General features: G+C 44.9%; 1 protein-coding gene across 1 annotated transcript in view; it reads left to right on the forward strand.

Annotated features, from left to right (window-relative positions):
• Positions 1-17,033, forward strand: part of LOC139051245 (uncharacterized) — a 79,551-nt gene that overhangs the window by 40,374 nt on the left and 22,144 nt on the right. The gene's annotated exons all lie outside the window — the stretch shown is intronic.

Genomic DNA, 17,033 nt, shown 5'->3' on the forward strand with positions numbered 1-17,033 from the left:
AATGCTTTTTTTCATTTTTTTAGCGCTAAAGTTTCGCCATAGTCGCGTTCTCAATTTGGACGTAGTACCAAAATGCGTCCACATTGGCCACATGTACGGATTATTAGCATACGCGTGGACGAACTTCGTCTCGAAATGTTTGTAAGGAGCATGTACAACTATGACGACTGCATGCGTTCAGGAACTGGTAGTCCTGCAAATATTTTGATTTCAATTATCTTGCTCATATATAAAGGATTTCAGTAGAGAAGCTATGAGGCGGATTGCCATTAACATGGCTGTCCATATAGCTTTAATAAATTTATCGGTATCGAACACTAAGACACACCGCGGTTGACAACAATATTCCGTTCTAAATAGGGACAGGTGTTATCTCATTTATTTTCTCTCCAGTGACCGCTTTTCACCGGCTAACAAATGGTAAGCGTTCTCGCTCGGCGCATACGCGCCTGCATGAATCGGGAGTTCCTCGAATGTTATCGATGGTTCTATCCGTTGTCTGTTGTCACCGAACCTTGCGTAACCTGACTGTATGCGTGGCACGAGTTGTGTAGTGCTTTCTGGAAGACACGCGGGCGCCGGTGATTACGCTGGAACGTTCGACGATTCATGTGTCAAAGCCGACGCGCTTCATCTGTGGATCAGATTTTCTATCTGGACAGTCGTTCGCAGTTCCTGGCTGCATAAGGCGAAACTGGCGGCGTAGTTGGCGTAGTCTCCCGTCGTGAGTGTGCACGCAAGGTTCCTTCTTGATTGTGTGGAGCGAAGTTTTAACAAGTTTAAAGAGTTGCTGGTTCGCGCTTCTTCCTTCAGTATCGTGGTCTCTCATTTTTTCAGTGTTAAAACTCAGTGCAACACAACCATGAACGTGCGCAAACTAGCCCCGTTCATCTCTATCCTGAAGGTTTTTTTTTTTGTTTCTATAGTACAGGTGGAAATCAGGAAGACAAGAAGAACTCGCAGTTTCGCCTGAAAGGCGAAGCATCGATTGCGATAGCAAATTAGTGGACAGTTATACGAAGTAAGGACGGTGGTTTTATCGGCCGTGTAATCTTGTAAGCATAGACATACTAAATTAAGCATGGTGTCACGCGCGCACAAGCAAACATGAACACATCTCACTCACATGCCACTCCAGCCTTTTTGACAGCGGAAACTCTGTCAAAACGTTGGAGTGAGGAAGCATGGCAGAAGCAGCGAACGAATTGACCCTTCCGCTCGCATCAACGCGAACTAAGCCGCAAAAATACAACGCATAACGGACTCTGTCGCAGATGATTTTCAAGGTACAGCGGAAAACCGCACAGAGTAGAATGTACCCTCCAACCCCTCTCCTAACCGCGGAGCCTTGCGCGCGACGGAAAGCCTGTTTCACATGATGCGATTTTCGTCGCACCGGAAGTGCGATTTCCGTCGTTTGCGATGAAAATCGCAGTCGCAGTGCCGACCCCCCGATTTTCGGCTGCGACCAACCGGTTGGTCGCACAGTCGCACCGTCGCACCGATCGCTGCGATTTTCCGTCGAAATTGCGCGGAGAGCTGCCAAAGGAGCTATTTCGCTGGTTTGTTTTGGAAAATGGCGTCTCGATCGACAAGTGCAATACGCGGAGACGTGGATCGTCGAATTCGGTACGTACGCGAAGGGAGAATAAAAAACTTGTACCGCAGATTGCATTCTCCGATTTCTATGCGTTTGTTGACACTCTGCACAGCAAATGAAGTGCATTTTCACGTTTGCTTCGTACGCCTTTGCGAGTTGTCAGTGCTAGGAGGTGTTCGATCCCCAGCAGACGACGAGGTCGCTACAATGTTTTGAGTAGCATGCAAAAATCGCGCTTACGGAGCAGCTTGAATTATTTCAACCTCGTCAAGGGCAAATGACAAGACAGCAAAGTACCCGAAGTTTCAACGTTGCGCTGAACGCGGTACCGTTCAGTTGCATTTTCTTGTCGGTTTTCAAGCACGAATTTCCCGATGCATCTTGAAAGCTTATCTTGCCTCTTATTAAATCTGACAGAGCAAAAGTGTAGGCTATCGTAATGAATTTGCTACGATAGCATTAAATCCGTGGCTTGAATAAAATATTACATGCACGTTTGGTTGCACCTCTTCGCTGGAGAATTTTTTTTTTCTTGCACAGAAACCAATAAACATTGACTATGTTGCGGACTTTGTATCCTTACTGCATCTGTATGAACACTTGCTCTGCAAGGTAACTAACTGCACAGCTAGTAGATTAAGTAAATACAGTGACAACGTACCCTCCTGCACAATTATGTAGAACTCGTGCAACAATGCGAAAAGCAGGCAAACGCCCTGTTCTTGTGTGGATAAAACAGTATAAAACGACACGCTGAAGAAAAGTAAATCTAAACTGTGCAGTGAAGTCAGCCAGTACAAGCAGTTCTTGCACGTTCACAGCTGATCAAGTGTGCAGAAACATTCATGCCTTACATGTTTCTAGTAAGTTTCTAATAAGTTTGTGATCACATATTAGTGTGTAAACCCATATAACGATATCCGCTGCGATTACTATCTTTGTAAGTAATGAAATACCATGCTACTTGCAAGAACATATATCACCTGAGGATTTTAGAACAAATTTCTGCATTTCAACTATACACAATATGTGGTTTATTCAATAAAAGAACACAAACTGGGCTTTATTGCAATGACAAACTTATTCCAAACTTTACTTACATACAGGCAAGAAAAAAAATTATAGACAGAAATATTGTTCTTCAATTTGTTCACCTGCCACTGTGGCTATAGCATTCTGCTGCTAACACAAGGCGAGGGATTGATTTGCCAGCCATGGAAGTCGCATTTAGATGGGAGTCATAGGTGCGAAAAAAAGCTCTTGCACTTAGATTTAGTTCATCACCTTTTATTGAACCCTTACACTTCAAAATGCTATTGCACGGGGGGCATGCTTATGCAAAATCTAACGCCAATAGAAAGCAAAGCGCAGAATTGTAAAACAACCATCTTTCGTGATAATTCAAGTGTGTAAATATTCATTGCATCAATATGTATTGTTCAACAGCACTGCACAAGTAAGCATGATCAGGTATAGCAAGTACTCTGTCAAGAAGCTGGTTATACAGATGTATAAATGTCAAGGCATGAATGCTCATACTACGTCGCACACATAGCACAAAGAAAACCTTTTTCAAGAGTTGTCCCTTCTGGCAGATATGAGTGGGCCATAAGCAGCAGAAACTTTATTGCAGGATATTGTGTAATACCGCTTATGAAAAAATGAATAGAGTGAAGAGGCTTTTAACCCTTTATTGACGAGTGTTGCCTACAGGCAACACACCAAAAAAGAATTTTTTTCTTGTCGAGTTTAAGTATCGAGTACGAAGTTTCTAGCTAAATGTCTTCGGCCAACACTGAATGACAAGCAGCAAGCGTTGTTGGTTGTCAATTTGTTAGTTTAGAGCAGGAACACTGGACGAGGAAGAATAAGTTTGGCACGTGACTCACTGTCTTGTGCAAGCAAGTTCAGAGGAGACAGGCCAATGCAACGTATGCAGCTGCATTGGTGTCGCACATCTGATGTAAAGCAAATGAAATGGGCACCTCTGGTTCACATATGATAAGAGCTGTCTATACAAATGGAAAATAAAGCTAGGTGGCTTCAATGGGGTGAAGCCCACTTCCAGTTTCCTGCCTGGGGTTTTCCCTCTATTGCTGAAAAATTTCTGCAAAATATTTTTTCTTTTTGTTGATTATGCTTACTCTTGACGTGTTTTGCATATTTAGATAGAACAATAAACATGTTTTCTCGGTATTTATATGTCTCGTCATTAAAGGGTTAACAGCAGTACCTCATGCTGCTCTAATAAGAGGAATGATGTGCAAAAACATTTCTGGTAGAACACTTAAACTAACTTTCTGAAAGACAGAAAATTCCAGGTGAGAGTTGGAGGTACGTTTAGCCCACACACACCAACAACACGGGCATACTACAAGAAACACTACAGCCTATGGTGTATTACAGTCTGTGGGAAAGCTATCTTATACAGAAATCAAAAATGATGCAACAAGCCCTCGACAACACTGCAGACTTTCTTGGCTAGTCTGGCCTCTCGCTTTCTGATAAGTCAGCTCATATCGACGTCAGAAAAAAAGAAAGACTAGAATCAAGAACTACCCCAGATTGCACATAGTGATCCACATAGCTGGACAAATATGCCCGCAAGTCAACATCCACAAATCCTCAGCTAGTGTAAGCCCATGACGGCAGAGCCAGCATGTGGGTGAAACAATTATGCAATGCCTGGACGCAACTTCCACACCTGGTGAAAAGAATAATCTCGAAATAACGGGGGTGGGCGAGCGGATACTATAGAAAATCGCAGATGCTGTGCTTGTGTCCAAGGTATGGTACGGTATGAATTACCAACAGCACACAAAAAAGACAACTCATCGAATACAGGCATCGGGTAGTAATAACAGGTCTTTCCAACTGTACCATGCTTAAAGACCTCTATGAGAAAGAGCTAACGAACAAGCACCTAGACAGAGTAGAGTTGCAGCCTGCAGCACAAATTCTTTGTCTCAAGAGCTCAGAACCTCGTCCCAAGATACTATGCCAGTTAGCATATGAGATGCAAACACCCCTCCCTTCAGAAAGGCAACCTCGGGAGTACGTGAAGTTGAAACACAACAGGCCCATACCGTGAAATATGGGGACAAACAATTAGGCCAGGAGATTATATGCAGCTGCCAAACAAACACAGGAGGTTGCTAATCACGAAGATGCAAGCAAACATAAGGCACATATAGTACACTGATCTGGCAATAGCAGTGTAACAGTAGTATGACACTACATAAAACTAAACCCCATATAAGTGAGTACCATTTTAGGTCATCCTACACCTAGAAAAGCTGAACGGAAAGCAATCAAAGCAGCACTTGTAATGCAGATTACACCCTGCACAACACCCTGCATGGATTCACCAGAAACTGTCTGGGCCTGCACATCACACAAGATTGTCAGGAAAATCAAGAGATTAACACGCGACTTGCCAGCACATGGCCAGAAATTAAATTACAGGATACATAGCCATGCAGTTATTCCAGGACACAAGCGGGCTTATAAGCCTGACATAATAACTGAAAACTAGATGAGTTTGTGTGTATTCATTATTAAATAAAGTGCAACAGATAGACAACACACAAGAACGAAGCGCTCTGTGTGTTCACTTCGTTCCTGTCCATTGCATTTCTGTTGCAGTATAGTTAATGAATTCATAAGGCTGCACAGGAGAAGAATGATACCTCTGCCCAAGGGCCCGATCTCGCATCCAAATCCACACGTGTGCACACATACACACACAAATGTTGCAAGAGTGCATAGCATGGAGCAGTATCAACAGGATGACACTAGATATGGATGAGGACTAACTTTCAACTGAGGTTCATTTGTAAAAATGTGGCGAGTTGTAAAAGGGCGATGAGCAAAACGAGAACAAGGTGAAAGCAGGAGCCAACGTTTCGACAAGTGGACTTGTCTTCTTCAAAGTCCACGTGTGGAAACGTTGGCTCCTACTTTCACCTTGTTATCATGTTGCTCATCGTCTTGAATTTCCATCTCCTGCCTTCCCCGAATTTTCCCCAGAAAAAGAAAGACATCATTGAAGGATAGATAAAAATTGGTGCTTGATGCAGCCAAACATAAATAAATATGCTACAGAAAGAAAATAGAGAAAAATTCCAAGTGCAGGAAAAAATAATTACAATTGCCAATCCTGCATGCCAGCACCTTTCAAGAAACACTGTTGTTATTCCAATAGATAGACTGACAGTTTGCTTATGCAATGCAAGCACATTCTTCCAGTTCCATGCCATTGGGGAAAAAATGAGTTTCCTGGAAGGTAGCCACTTGCACACTTGGTCATCACTGTTTTTTTTCCCTGGACTTGTATATCTATACGTATTTTCCCCCTTTCCTGCTTTTATGTTTGGTTTCATCAAGCACTAGTCTTTATCAGGTTTTATTGCTGCACTACTTTGTGGTAACCTTTATAGATCACTGCACTTTCACAATAAACCTTTTAATTAGAAGTTAGCATACCCTGTTCTTACTGCTTCACACTGTAAATTCTTGCTACATTGGCCAAATAAAAGATTTTATAAGGTATCATGAGGGCTATTAAAGTGACTTGCTGCAGTCTAAAAAAAAAAAAAACGAATAGCCTGGCTGCAAATGGCACCAAAGAACACATAGGACAAACAAGAAAACCGTGATGATCTAACAATCAAAAGTTTAATGTACACACCGAGTAAATGCTCGCTGACAAGCAATAGACTGAACATACACAAAAAGGAGAAGCAAAAATTCATGTGCATTTCCTGACGGGAAATGCATCCATTTTTAGCGGGGGCCGTGATGTCAAGATTAACCCAGCATTTTTAGATCTACAGCTTCCGTAATTTCTCTAGGCAGCCGATCTGCACAGAATGCTAGCTTCTTCCTCTACGATGCACGCTCAGATGTGGAGAGTGCATTGTAGAGGAAGAAGCTAGCATTCTGTGGAGATCGGCTGCCTAGAGAAATTATGGATGCTGTAGATGCAAATACACTGGGAGAATCTTGTGTCAGCATGGCCGCTGTTACACTTTCAGAGATGGATGCGTTTCCTGTTGGGATCTGTATGGACACGCATCAGATCTTGCTTCTGCTTTTTGTGTAAATTCGATTTATTGCTTGTCGACCAGCATTTACTCGGCATGGTCAATAAACTTTCATTTGTTAGAACACCTCATGAGATTATCTTGGTATCTAGCAGAAAGGTGTTCATTCTTTTTAGAGTGAAGCTGTATATGCCTAGGCGAAACACTCATGGTCCGATCACAAGAACCCTAGCGTAGGGGTACGAGCCATTGTTTCGGGGGTTGTGAGCCATTGTTCGTCTTACATGAGGGACGGAGACATTTCTTGTTGGGTAGACATAGAAATTGCTTATGCATTTAACACAAACATTTATCTACGCATTATTCCAAGGAAGGGACACAGAGTGGGACGGGGTTAAGACAAGATCATGATGTCATAATTATCTTGCAGCAAAGGTGTGGCGGGCCAATGGCTACACCGATAGTGACGTCATTTCTCTCTAGCAGCAGAGCGCGCGTGCAGAAGTCTCTCTCAGACTTCCCTATAGGTTCAAAAATGTGTCCCTGTATTTAATTAAATGAAATGTGCAGCCCCGGTGTGTCACTTGGTAACTACAGTGCATAACTGAGTCATAAACATTATGATTAACGCATTACAAAACACAAATGCGTAACATAATTCAGAAAGACTTCGACGGACCACCTGGATTAACACAATGAACCGCTGCTCATTGCACTTTCGAAGATGGTGATCTTGCAAAGTGCAATGTGCGGCATTCCAAATAAACAATGTGATAAACCCAAGCCAAACATGTGCATAACCTCATTAAGAAACACAGACATAACCAATAATATAGAAAGACTTTAATAAGCCATTGGAATTAACCCAGTGATAAAAACCGGGGCTGCACATTTCAGCTTCGCTGGTTTACCGTCTGTACAGGGTGCATGGGCAGTAACTTTTTCTGTTATTGTTTGTTAAGTATTGTATAATGTGCCAGTAAAACACGTTGGGCCAGTTGGTGCAATGTAGTGGTACTGCTTTTTTTTGCCGTTTTTTTTCTTAATGTTGTGCCCTTCTTCCTTTTGTAACAACTTTTTTATTCCCCCTTGCATAATACTCCAACCTTGCAGCCTGCGAGGTATATAAATAAATAAGTACATAAGCCCGTCATTCATTCATCTGCATACACCTCGCACCATTCCTTGCTCAACAAACGTCACTGTGTTGATGTCTCGCAGCGTGCATCTACATTAACTGCCGTTTGCGTTTCGGTATGGTTTGTGAACAGTGTAATGCATAAAGATTACATGACATTAAGGTTGTGACCTATGCGGTGCATAAGCAAACCTTGCAAAAGATGACAAGTTGGATTGTTGAAAATAAGACAAATGGTATATATCGCAGTTACTTTAACAGCATTTAATTGACCACTTGACAAAAACTTCACTTCGCATAGATTCCAACACGTACACTGAATCTGCAGTTTTCTTTTTTGCTTATTAATGCAGTCGTTACTGCATGGCCACATTGTAGATTTGAAAACAAAGTGAAATAAATTTGTTTCTTGCAATATAACAATATGTGTAGATCACTGCGATTGTAACCCCAGAACTTAATACAAACATGCACACTATAGGACGCAGACAGATGTTCAGGACAAATTTCAGAATGTTTGCATTCTGATACATATGAAAGTGAACGGTATCATTCCATGGCTGTCAATGAGAGGGAGAGAGAAAACTTAAAAGTGTTCGTGGAACAAAAACGCACTGATAAGCTTAGACATATAGTCATTGCTTAACACTTTCGAAATGAATAATTATAGCTTGCTATCGACATTGAAGCAGCCATTCGACAGCAAGAAAAGGAATCAGTTTTTCCAGCCCTGAACATTGAATTGCAGGAAATGCAAGCAGGCATAAAATTCTGACAATATAATGTATAGGAATACCAAATTGGAATAAACATTGAGGCTTGCATTTGTACTTTCTCTGGCTGAGCAATCTAGTTTGAAATGACTCCCATAAGCATGTCGTAACAATGTTGATCTAATATAGGTTAAATGCATGACTAGCTTAAGAAATCTGGACGATTGCTATAAATTACAGTGAAGAAACTATAATATCTAATAACATTAATAATATAATAATATTTATTTCCACAAAACAGGCTAACCGTGAGAGGCGTGCGAGGCTGAGCAGAAAGCTGAAAAATTCTACGGCAAGTGCGCCTGCCGTGGGCCTACGATCCTGCATTATGAATAGCGCGTATTGATATGGTCTTCTTGTTAGAAGTTCCGAGTATACTACCAGCGCGAGACACGGGACAACAAAGTGGACGAGAAGCGTGTCTTTTAGAATGCTATGTTACAACGTACAGGTTTCTACAAAAGTGACGGTAACTGCTTGAAACATTTGATGCGTCGGCTTTTGCGCCTTTAGAAATATTGAGAGGGGGCTCCCATATATATATTCGCAGCGCAAGCACGGCGATGGACGAACCAGGCTAGCGCTAAGGTTGAATTTCACAACACAATTTTCATTCCACGTCGTAATCACACAGATCGTTTGAGGCTTCGTTCAGGGGCACACGCGGGCGTTCGGGTTGGTGCTTCTTGTTGCGTTTGGCGTAAGAATATGGCTAGGAGCAGGCACCACATATGCGCAATGACAGGCAATATACACGCATCATTTCTCTAGACGCTGACGCCGAGCACGGGTAGCGCGAGGATCTTGTTGGGCTGACACGACAACTTCGTGGCAGCCGAATTCTGAATACTGCATATACGGTGAGGGTAGCTATATGAACTTGTCGATAGGTCATCTTGCAGATTGTTGTAGCACAGGCAGAACAAAACGGTCATAGAAGGTAGATAAGGCAACACACACCGCTGAACCACCTACGAACAGCTGTTTACGTGCGCGATGTCGCACTGAACTACAGAAACCGCCGTCGCGCACCCCAAGACAAATCTTAACTAACGTTTTTAAATGAGTAAACGTACATATTATTTGCTTATAATCAAAAGAAGTCAATAATATTATAATGTAAACGTTTTATTCACTACAATAAATGAATTATGCAGCGTGTGCCACGACACCTGGCACTAAGCAACCCTGGGCGTCGCACCAGTCGCATTGTTAAAATCGCAATCATGTGAAATGAGCACTCTAAAAATCGCATTGCGACGCGTGCGACAGCACCGATTTTCGTCGTTGCAGTCGCATCATGTGAAACAGGCTGAAGGCGGCGCGCTTCCTCCCCGCTTTCTTCCATCGCGTTCGCCAGATGGAGCCGCAATCGCCGGCTCACCCTCGCACGCCTACATTCGCAATCCGGAATCCGGAATCATTTTGGCCATCTGCGTATTCTTTAAATCCTGACCCGCCGTGGTTGCGCAGTGGCTATGGTGTTCGGCTGCTGAGCACGAGGTCGCGGGATCGAATCCCGGCCACGGCAGCCGCATTTCGATGGTGGCGAAAACGCCCGTGTGCTTAGATTTAGGTGCACGTTAAAGAACCCCAGGTGGTCGAAATTTGCGGAGTCCTCGACTGCGGCGTGCTTCATAATCAGAAAGGGATTTTGGCACGTGAAACCCCATAATTAAACTTAATTTTGATTATTTTAATCCTGCACCGAATGCACGGTGCACGAAGCCTTTTTGCATTCGGCCCCTATCGGAACGCGACCGGGATCGGACCCGTGACGTCAAGCTCAGCGGCACAACACCATTGGCACTGCGTTACCGAGACTGGTGGCAGTCGCGAACTTAGAAAAATGGCAAGGGGAAAAATTGTGCGGATGCAAGACACCTATTGGAATCTATGAGAAGCCAAGCTTTTTTTATTGGTGACGCTTATTTGATGCTCTACAAAGCCTGGTTTAGTTTGGGTTGACGAGTTTTACGTAGGAATCGTAGTGGGACAATCGTGGTGCCCATTGTCGAGAATTGGTCAAGAATGGGCACACATCCACTGGCACACGCTGAGTGCCCAGAAAGAAATAAGTAAAAATTATGGGGTTTTACGTGCCAAAACCACTTTCTGATTATGAGGCATGCCGTAGTGGAGGACTCCGGAAATTTTGACCACCTGGGGTTCTTTAACGTGCACCTAAATCTAAGTACACGGGTGTTTTCGCATTTCGCCCCCATCGAAATGCGGCCACCGTGGCCGGGATTTGATCCCGCGACCTCGTGCTCAGCAGCTTAACACCATAGCCACTGAGCAACCACGGCGGGTAGAAAAAAAAATAAGTAAATGAAAGAATCAGTTAACCATAATTCACCGTTCCATTACCAGATTGGTTTGCGCTAGCGATGCTTGTGAGTCGACTTTATATGATCATGTTTTATGTGGGAAGTCACTTTTTTGTAATACGCAGAAAGGAGGTAGACATACTTGGTCAGCGCACAAAGGTTATATAGGCCTCTTTATCGGTACTTTCAAACAGTATTTGTAAAGATACCTACAAATCTATGAGGCGAGATAGCGACCGAACTGTGTTTATGTGGGTCTATGTGGTTATATGTTAGTGAGGCCATGTGGACTCGGACATTTCTTTGAAAACGTACCCTCTGTACAATGCTCAGTACTTCGTATATGTTATCGCCATCATTGAATTGTGCCGTCATTGTGACTCAAAATATTCGTATCGTCTTTGTTGAAACAAACTTTTTCTAAACACAGCGACCGCACCAACGGCCAGAAAGCTACGCCAAACCCGGTATACTAGACAAAGAAAGTTTAATAAATAGATAAAAAATACGCTTCACTTTTTTCGTGTTTTGAGGACTTTCTTTCGGGCTTGGGAAAAACTTGTGTAGCAGGTATTGCGCAACAGAAATCTGAATCCGGTATTTTGCAGGGTGGTCTACGATTTTGTCTTTGATACTGTTAATCTGAATATAATATTTGAGAAGTTGATTAATTAATAATTACTAATTGTGCCATTAGGCGAAATGAAAAAAAAAATGCCTGATTTACTACAATGGACGGCAAACAATATACCCTGTTTCTGTCCAGCTACGTGAGCCTTGAATGTTATGTTTTTAATATGGCATAAGTTACGTGCGGCACTTATGGTAGAACAAACAGATCCATAACCCAGCTGCTGGCACTGCTTCAGACACTCGCATAGACCACTCAACAAGTGTGATTCACATTGTACGGTATGCTTTTATCACTAAACAGAACTATTTTATTCGTGATTGAAAACCACATCCAACAAACGAGGTGGTCGAGTAATTTATCTACAGATAACCAATTTGAACGTTTATGAAAGTAATGAGCACAACGTTTTCCGTTGTAGAACGGTACCCATGCACGCTGTTACGATCTTCGCATATGTTTCTTAACTACTCATTGCTACTAAACCACAGATTATAACTACTCGTAGAATATTGCAATAAGGGCATATTCGTGAAACGAATTTTTAGAAATACAAAATTGTTCTATAATGTTGACTGGAGGCTCCGACACACGTGCGCGCATTGCGCTGAGTACTCCGTCCGCTTCTGTTCACATTACTGTGCCTCACCGAACCGTTTCCCGTATAGAAGATGTCATTTCATGCTAAATAAACCCAAACCCTCCCCCCGCTCGCGGGGCTGGCCCCACGCCAGCATGCCGACTACTCATAGATGATGGCGCCACTGCCTCCTCATTATGGCGGTGCCCATGAAATAAAGGTAATACCGCCGGCCCTTCAAAGTCGTAAGCGACCACTATGCATTTGACTATACACTAGGCTGGCAAATTTAGAAGAGATTTCAGGGCGCCCTGCACAGTGGAGCCTCCGTCTGCAAGAATTTGACATCACTGTGATTTATAAGTTCTGACAGAAGCACTCTGATGCCGACTGCCTGTCTCGCGTATCCATTTACCCGCCACCGCAAGACCAGCTAGGCGAGGACACGTATCTGGAGCCAATACAAGCAGTTGACTTCGCCGAACAGCAACGAGCAGACATGTATTTAAGAAACCTTTTATTTCGCAACCAAAATGTATTAAGGTACTCGGTCTCCATATCCAGAAAGATTGAGGTCCCGCTGCGACTGTCAGCACCTGCTCAGGCAAGAACAGGTGCTGCGCATGATGCGTAGGGTCTCCAACCCAGCCAATTGAGTGAAAGAGGTGGATATGCTTCCGCTAAGAAACGCACTAATTATGTCGCGCCTGCTCTATCACCTGCCCTATACCAATCTCCGTCAGCAAGATATCAATCTCCTTGATGCGTTCATCCGGAAGGCGACAAAGCTGGTCATCGGCATTCCATTTAGGGCCAGCACTAAGCTCCTCCTTGACATCGGTTGACATAACACGGTAGCGGAACTAGTCAGTATTCATCGTCGTCGCCAGGAACTGCGTTTGCAGCGCACATGTCAAGGCTCCACATCTTCCATAGCATCGGTCATCATCCAGAAGCTGCGCCCCTTGTGGACACGTGCCCACTATCCCCGAAACAATGCGAACTCCTAAACATAGTTCCACTGCCACGCCACACGAATCCAGAACGAGGCAAGGTGAGGCGACGCCAGCGAGATGCCTACTTCAAGAGGTACACGGCAACACACTCTGACGGCATATACTTCTACGCTGCAGTGGTGCTAGCGTTGGTTCACGGGGCTCCGCTATAGCAGTCGTGAATAACGACCTCCAAACTGTACATACGGAGGTACTCCCAGAGACAGATTCGACCTTAGCGGAGTTGACAGCCATCGCGATCAAACACATGCCCCCTAGTAACTCAACCTACCCAAGAATCATATTTACGGACTCCGTGGCGGCTTGCAGGAAATTGTTGCACAACGATCTCCCGGCCCACATCTCGACATTTATTCAAGAGCACCTTCAGGGTCCTTCAGAAATCATCTGGATACCTGGTCATGACGGGCTGCCGGGAAATGAAAGAGCTAATCAGCTCGCCTGCGAGATTTCGAACCAGGCACCCTACATTCCGCGACCAGCCCAGGCGAAAAGGTGGTCTCTCCTGCTTCTGCGGCCTTATCAAGAGGCAAGGCGCAAGTTCTCCGAGCTCAGCAAAGTGCTCACCCGTGAACAGGGTGTACTGATTCGTTAGGCCCAGAGTGAAACACTCCCTACACCAGCGGGAATGCAGCTCCTCCGCGGCCTCTTACATGAAGATCCCCCACCCTACCGGTACTGTGGCGAACACATGAACACATCCCATATCCTCTGGTCCTGTGGACCAGCCCCACCTCCCCTGCCTGCCCCAACAAATCTTTCCCCTAAACTCCATGCCGGGTGGCTGACAGAAGCAGCCAGCGCCGACGACCAACGGTACCTTGCGGCGTTTATCGGCTCTGCACTGAAGAATGCCGCAAGCGAGGCTCTGGACTGAGCGCCTTTCCACCACACCACCCAACATGAAAATAACGTCTCTCTCTCCCTCTCTCTCTCTCTCTCTCTCGGGTACTTGAAAGGGAAGATCGACTTTGTTCCTAGGGTATTTACGCATGGATTGTCTTCGTTTTCCTTGCAAAACAACGTATTTAAAGAAAGGAATTCTAACTAGAACGCACCAATTGCCTTCTCGTTGTGCTCTCAACACAGCGGCCAGAGTTTCTGTACGCCCTGCATGAGGATCCGAGCACAGGCCACCCTGGGTTTTCCCGTACGCTCGTGAGGATACAAGAAAAATATTACCGGGCGCACCTGACCGCCGACGTCACTCATTACGCCAAGACATGTCGACACTGTCAGCGACGCAAGACACCACCAGCAATGCCAGCGAGATTGCTACAGCTTATTGAACCTCCTTGCCGATGATTCCAGCAGATCGGCGTGGACTTATTGGGGCCCTTTCCGGCGTCAAAATCCGGGAATGAATGGATCATCGTGGCTACGACTACCCTGCCCGCCGCGACTAAACGAAAGCCCCGTCCGAAGGTAGTGCGGTGGAAGGGGCGAAATTTGATTGAATAATCTTATTTGCCTCTGAATGAAATGTTTCTGAACTAAAAGCCACTTTTCGTAGCCTGACTTGCTCCAGAAACTCATATGCATAGCAGTACAGTATTCTCGTCATCTGTATATATACATATATATATATACCATAGTGAATACCCAAAGAAAAGCAGTATAGCAAAAATGTCACCGAATAAAGAATAACGTAAACGAACATACATATCAAAATGCACAACCATGGTCCCACGTTATACATATTTAAGTACACCTACATTCTTCGGCAAGACACATCCTGCTACGACGTGGTGCCGCTCAAGTCCTCATCCCGGACAATAGAACTTTTTGAGCGGAGCTAACTTACTGAAGCCATCCTGGAAAAAAGAAAGGCAGATCCCACGCAATGTGAGTTTAGTGAAGCTTTTATTAGTGCTTGCGTTAATTGACCGGTAATTGGCAGTGATGTCGATGGCGAACGTTTAAGTTATTGAGCGCTTGGTGTAACCAAAAGTGGTGAAGTGATGTTCCCCTTGCGCGTTTGCTTGAGGCGTTGTTGCAGGCTATTTTTCATAGCTTGCGAGAAGGTCAGCACTATCATTGCCTCACACGGCGCATCGCATCGTGGCAAAAGTGTTAAACTTTAATTAAATTAGAGTGCTTAAAAACACAATATGATTACTAGGCACGCTGTAGTTTGGGACAATGATTCATTTTGACCACCTGGGCTTCGGCCTGAAGAGTGGCCAACACTTCCACGAGCACAACCTGCACCGGAGTCACATCAAATGGCGCCGCCCTCAATGACATCACGAACAGAGGATGCGACGACGACTGGGGATCGCCAAGTCATATTGATGCTGAAGTCACTTATGGACGCCATGCGCATTCTACTGAGCAGCATGAAAACCCCGTCGGCACAGAGCGCACTGCAGGTGCTGGACACCTTGAGTCCGGTGCTTGCGACTCTAGGGTAAAACCACGGCCCGAAAATTGCCGTCGTTTCAAGAGGAGGTCAAGAATGCATCTGTCTTTCAGTGGAACGCCAGAGGGCTTCAGTCACGCATGTCCGATTTCAGACAGTTTGTTTTTACGCACCAGTTCCCCATTATCGTGATTTGCGAGCCCCACCTGCCAGCTCCGATCAGACTGTCCGGGTATGATTGCTTTATGTCCTCTACCCACGGAGAGTGCAGCAAGGTTGTTGTGTTTATACGCCGTGACTTGACTTATGTACATCACACAGTGCCTCCTGACGAAGCAAATCAATACGTTTGCTTAACAGTGAAGAAGAAAACGCTCACGTTCACAATTCTTGGAGCCTATTTATCTCCAACAAGTCGTCTAGACTGTGAGCGCTTACGGGGAATTTTGACATCGACTCCACAGCCGTGGGTGCTTACCGGGGACTTTAACGCCCACCATTACCTATGGGAAAGCTCCAAACTGAACTCTAGAGGCAGAACGTTGGTGTCCTTTGCCTATGAACTGGAATTTTGCCTCTCAAACGATGGTAGCCCTACTTATCTGCGTGGATCAGCGTATAGTAGTTGCTTGGACTTTACCTTCGTTTCACGTTCGCTTTCGAGAAGAGTGCACTGGTTTTCGGATTTAGAAACGCGGGGCAGCGACCACATCCCAACCTATTTGAAGATCGAAGGTTTGACTAGCTCCAAGCCCTCCAGAACCGTCCAGTGCACCGATTGGCCTAAATACAAAATAATAATGGAAGACTGTTGTCGTGACGGCACCTCCTACAACCTACAGGGCGCGATAAAGGATGCCATACAAACAACCACGCATTTCCTTTCGAAGAGTTCTTCCCGCACCGATTTCGACATCGAAGTAGCGAAACTTCGAGCAATTCGCCGTCGTGCGGAGCGAAGATATAGACGCACGAAGTCCAATTATGATTTGAGATTGGCTAGACGAACACAAAAGAAAATACAGCGTCACATGAACAAGCTGGCTTCGCGACAATGGGTATCCTTTTGCGAGTCCCTGGATCCGCGAAAACCTTTGTCGCTTATATGGAGGACTGTTCGTGGCCTTCGCACAACCTTTGGTCAGCGCCACCCGTTTAAATCTCTGGCACTCCATCTACAATGTAGAGATATTGATGTCGCTGAATCTTTCTGCAGAAAGATTGCTGGCGCAGCAAATTCCGATGGAACGGGTACGGGAACGCACGACCACCCACCGTTCTCACGTGATCCCCGCATGGAATGCCCTTTTTCTATGGAGGAACTAGAAGCTGCACTGGCTTTGTGCAGGCGTTCTTCAGCGCCAGGACCTGACGGCATTACATACCGTGCCCTGTGTAACCTAGGAGACCAAGCTCGGAAGGCACTCTTGCTCCTGTACAACGACTCCTGGCAGACGGGTACGGTTCCGCAAGAATGGAAGTCAACTCGCCTCATTCCACTTCTGAAAGCTGGCAAGTCGCCTTTGGACATTTCCTCATACCGTCCGATAGCACTTGC

Source organism: Dermacentor albipictus, unplaced genomic scaffold (assembly GCF_038994185.2).
Source record: "Dermacentor albipictus isolate Rhodes 1998 colony unplaced genomic scaffold, USDA_Dalb.pri_finalv2 scaffold_11, whole genome shotgun sequence".
Classification (NCBI taxonomy): domain Eukaryota; kingdom Metazoa; phylum Arthropoda; class Arachnida; order Ixodida; family Ixodidae; genus Dermacentor; species Dermacentor albipictus.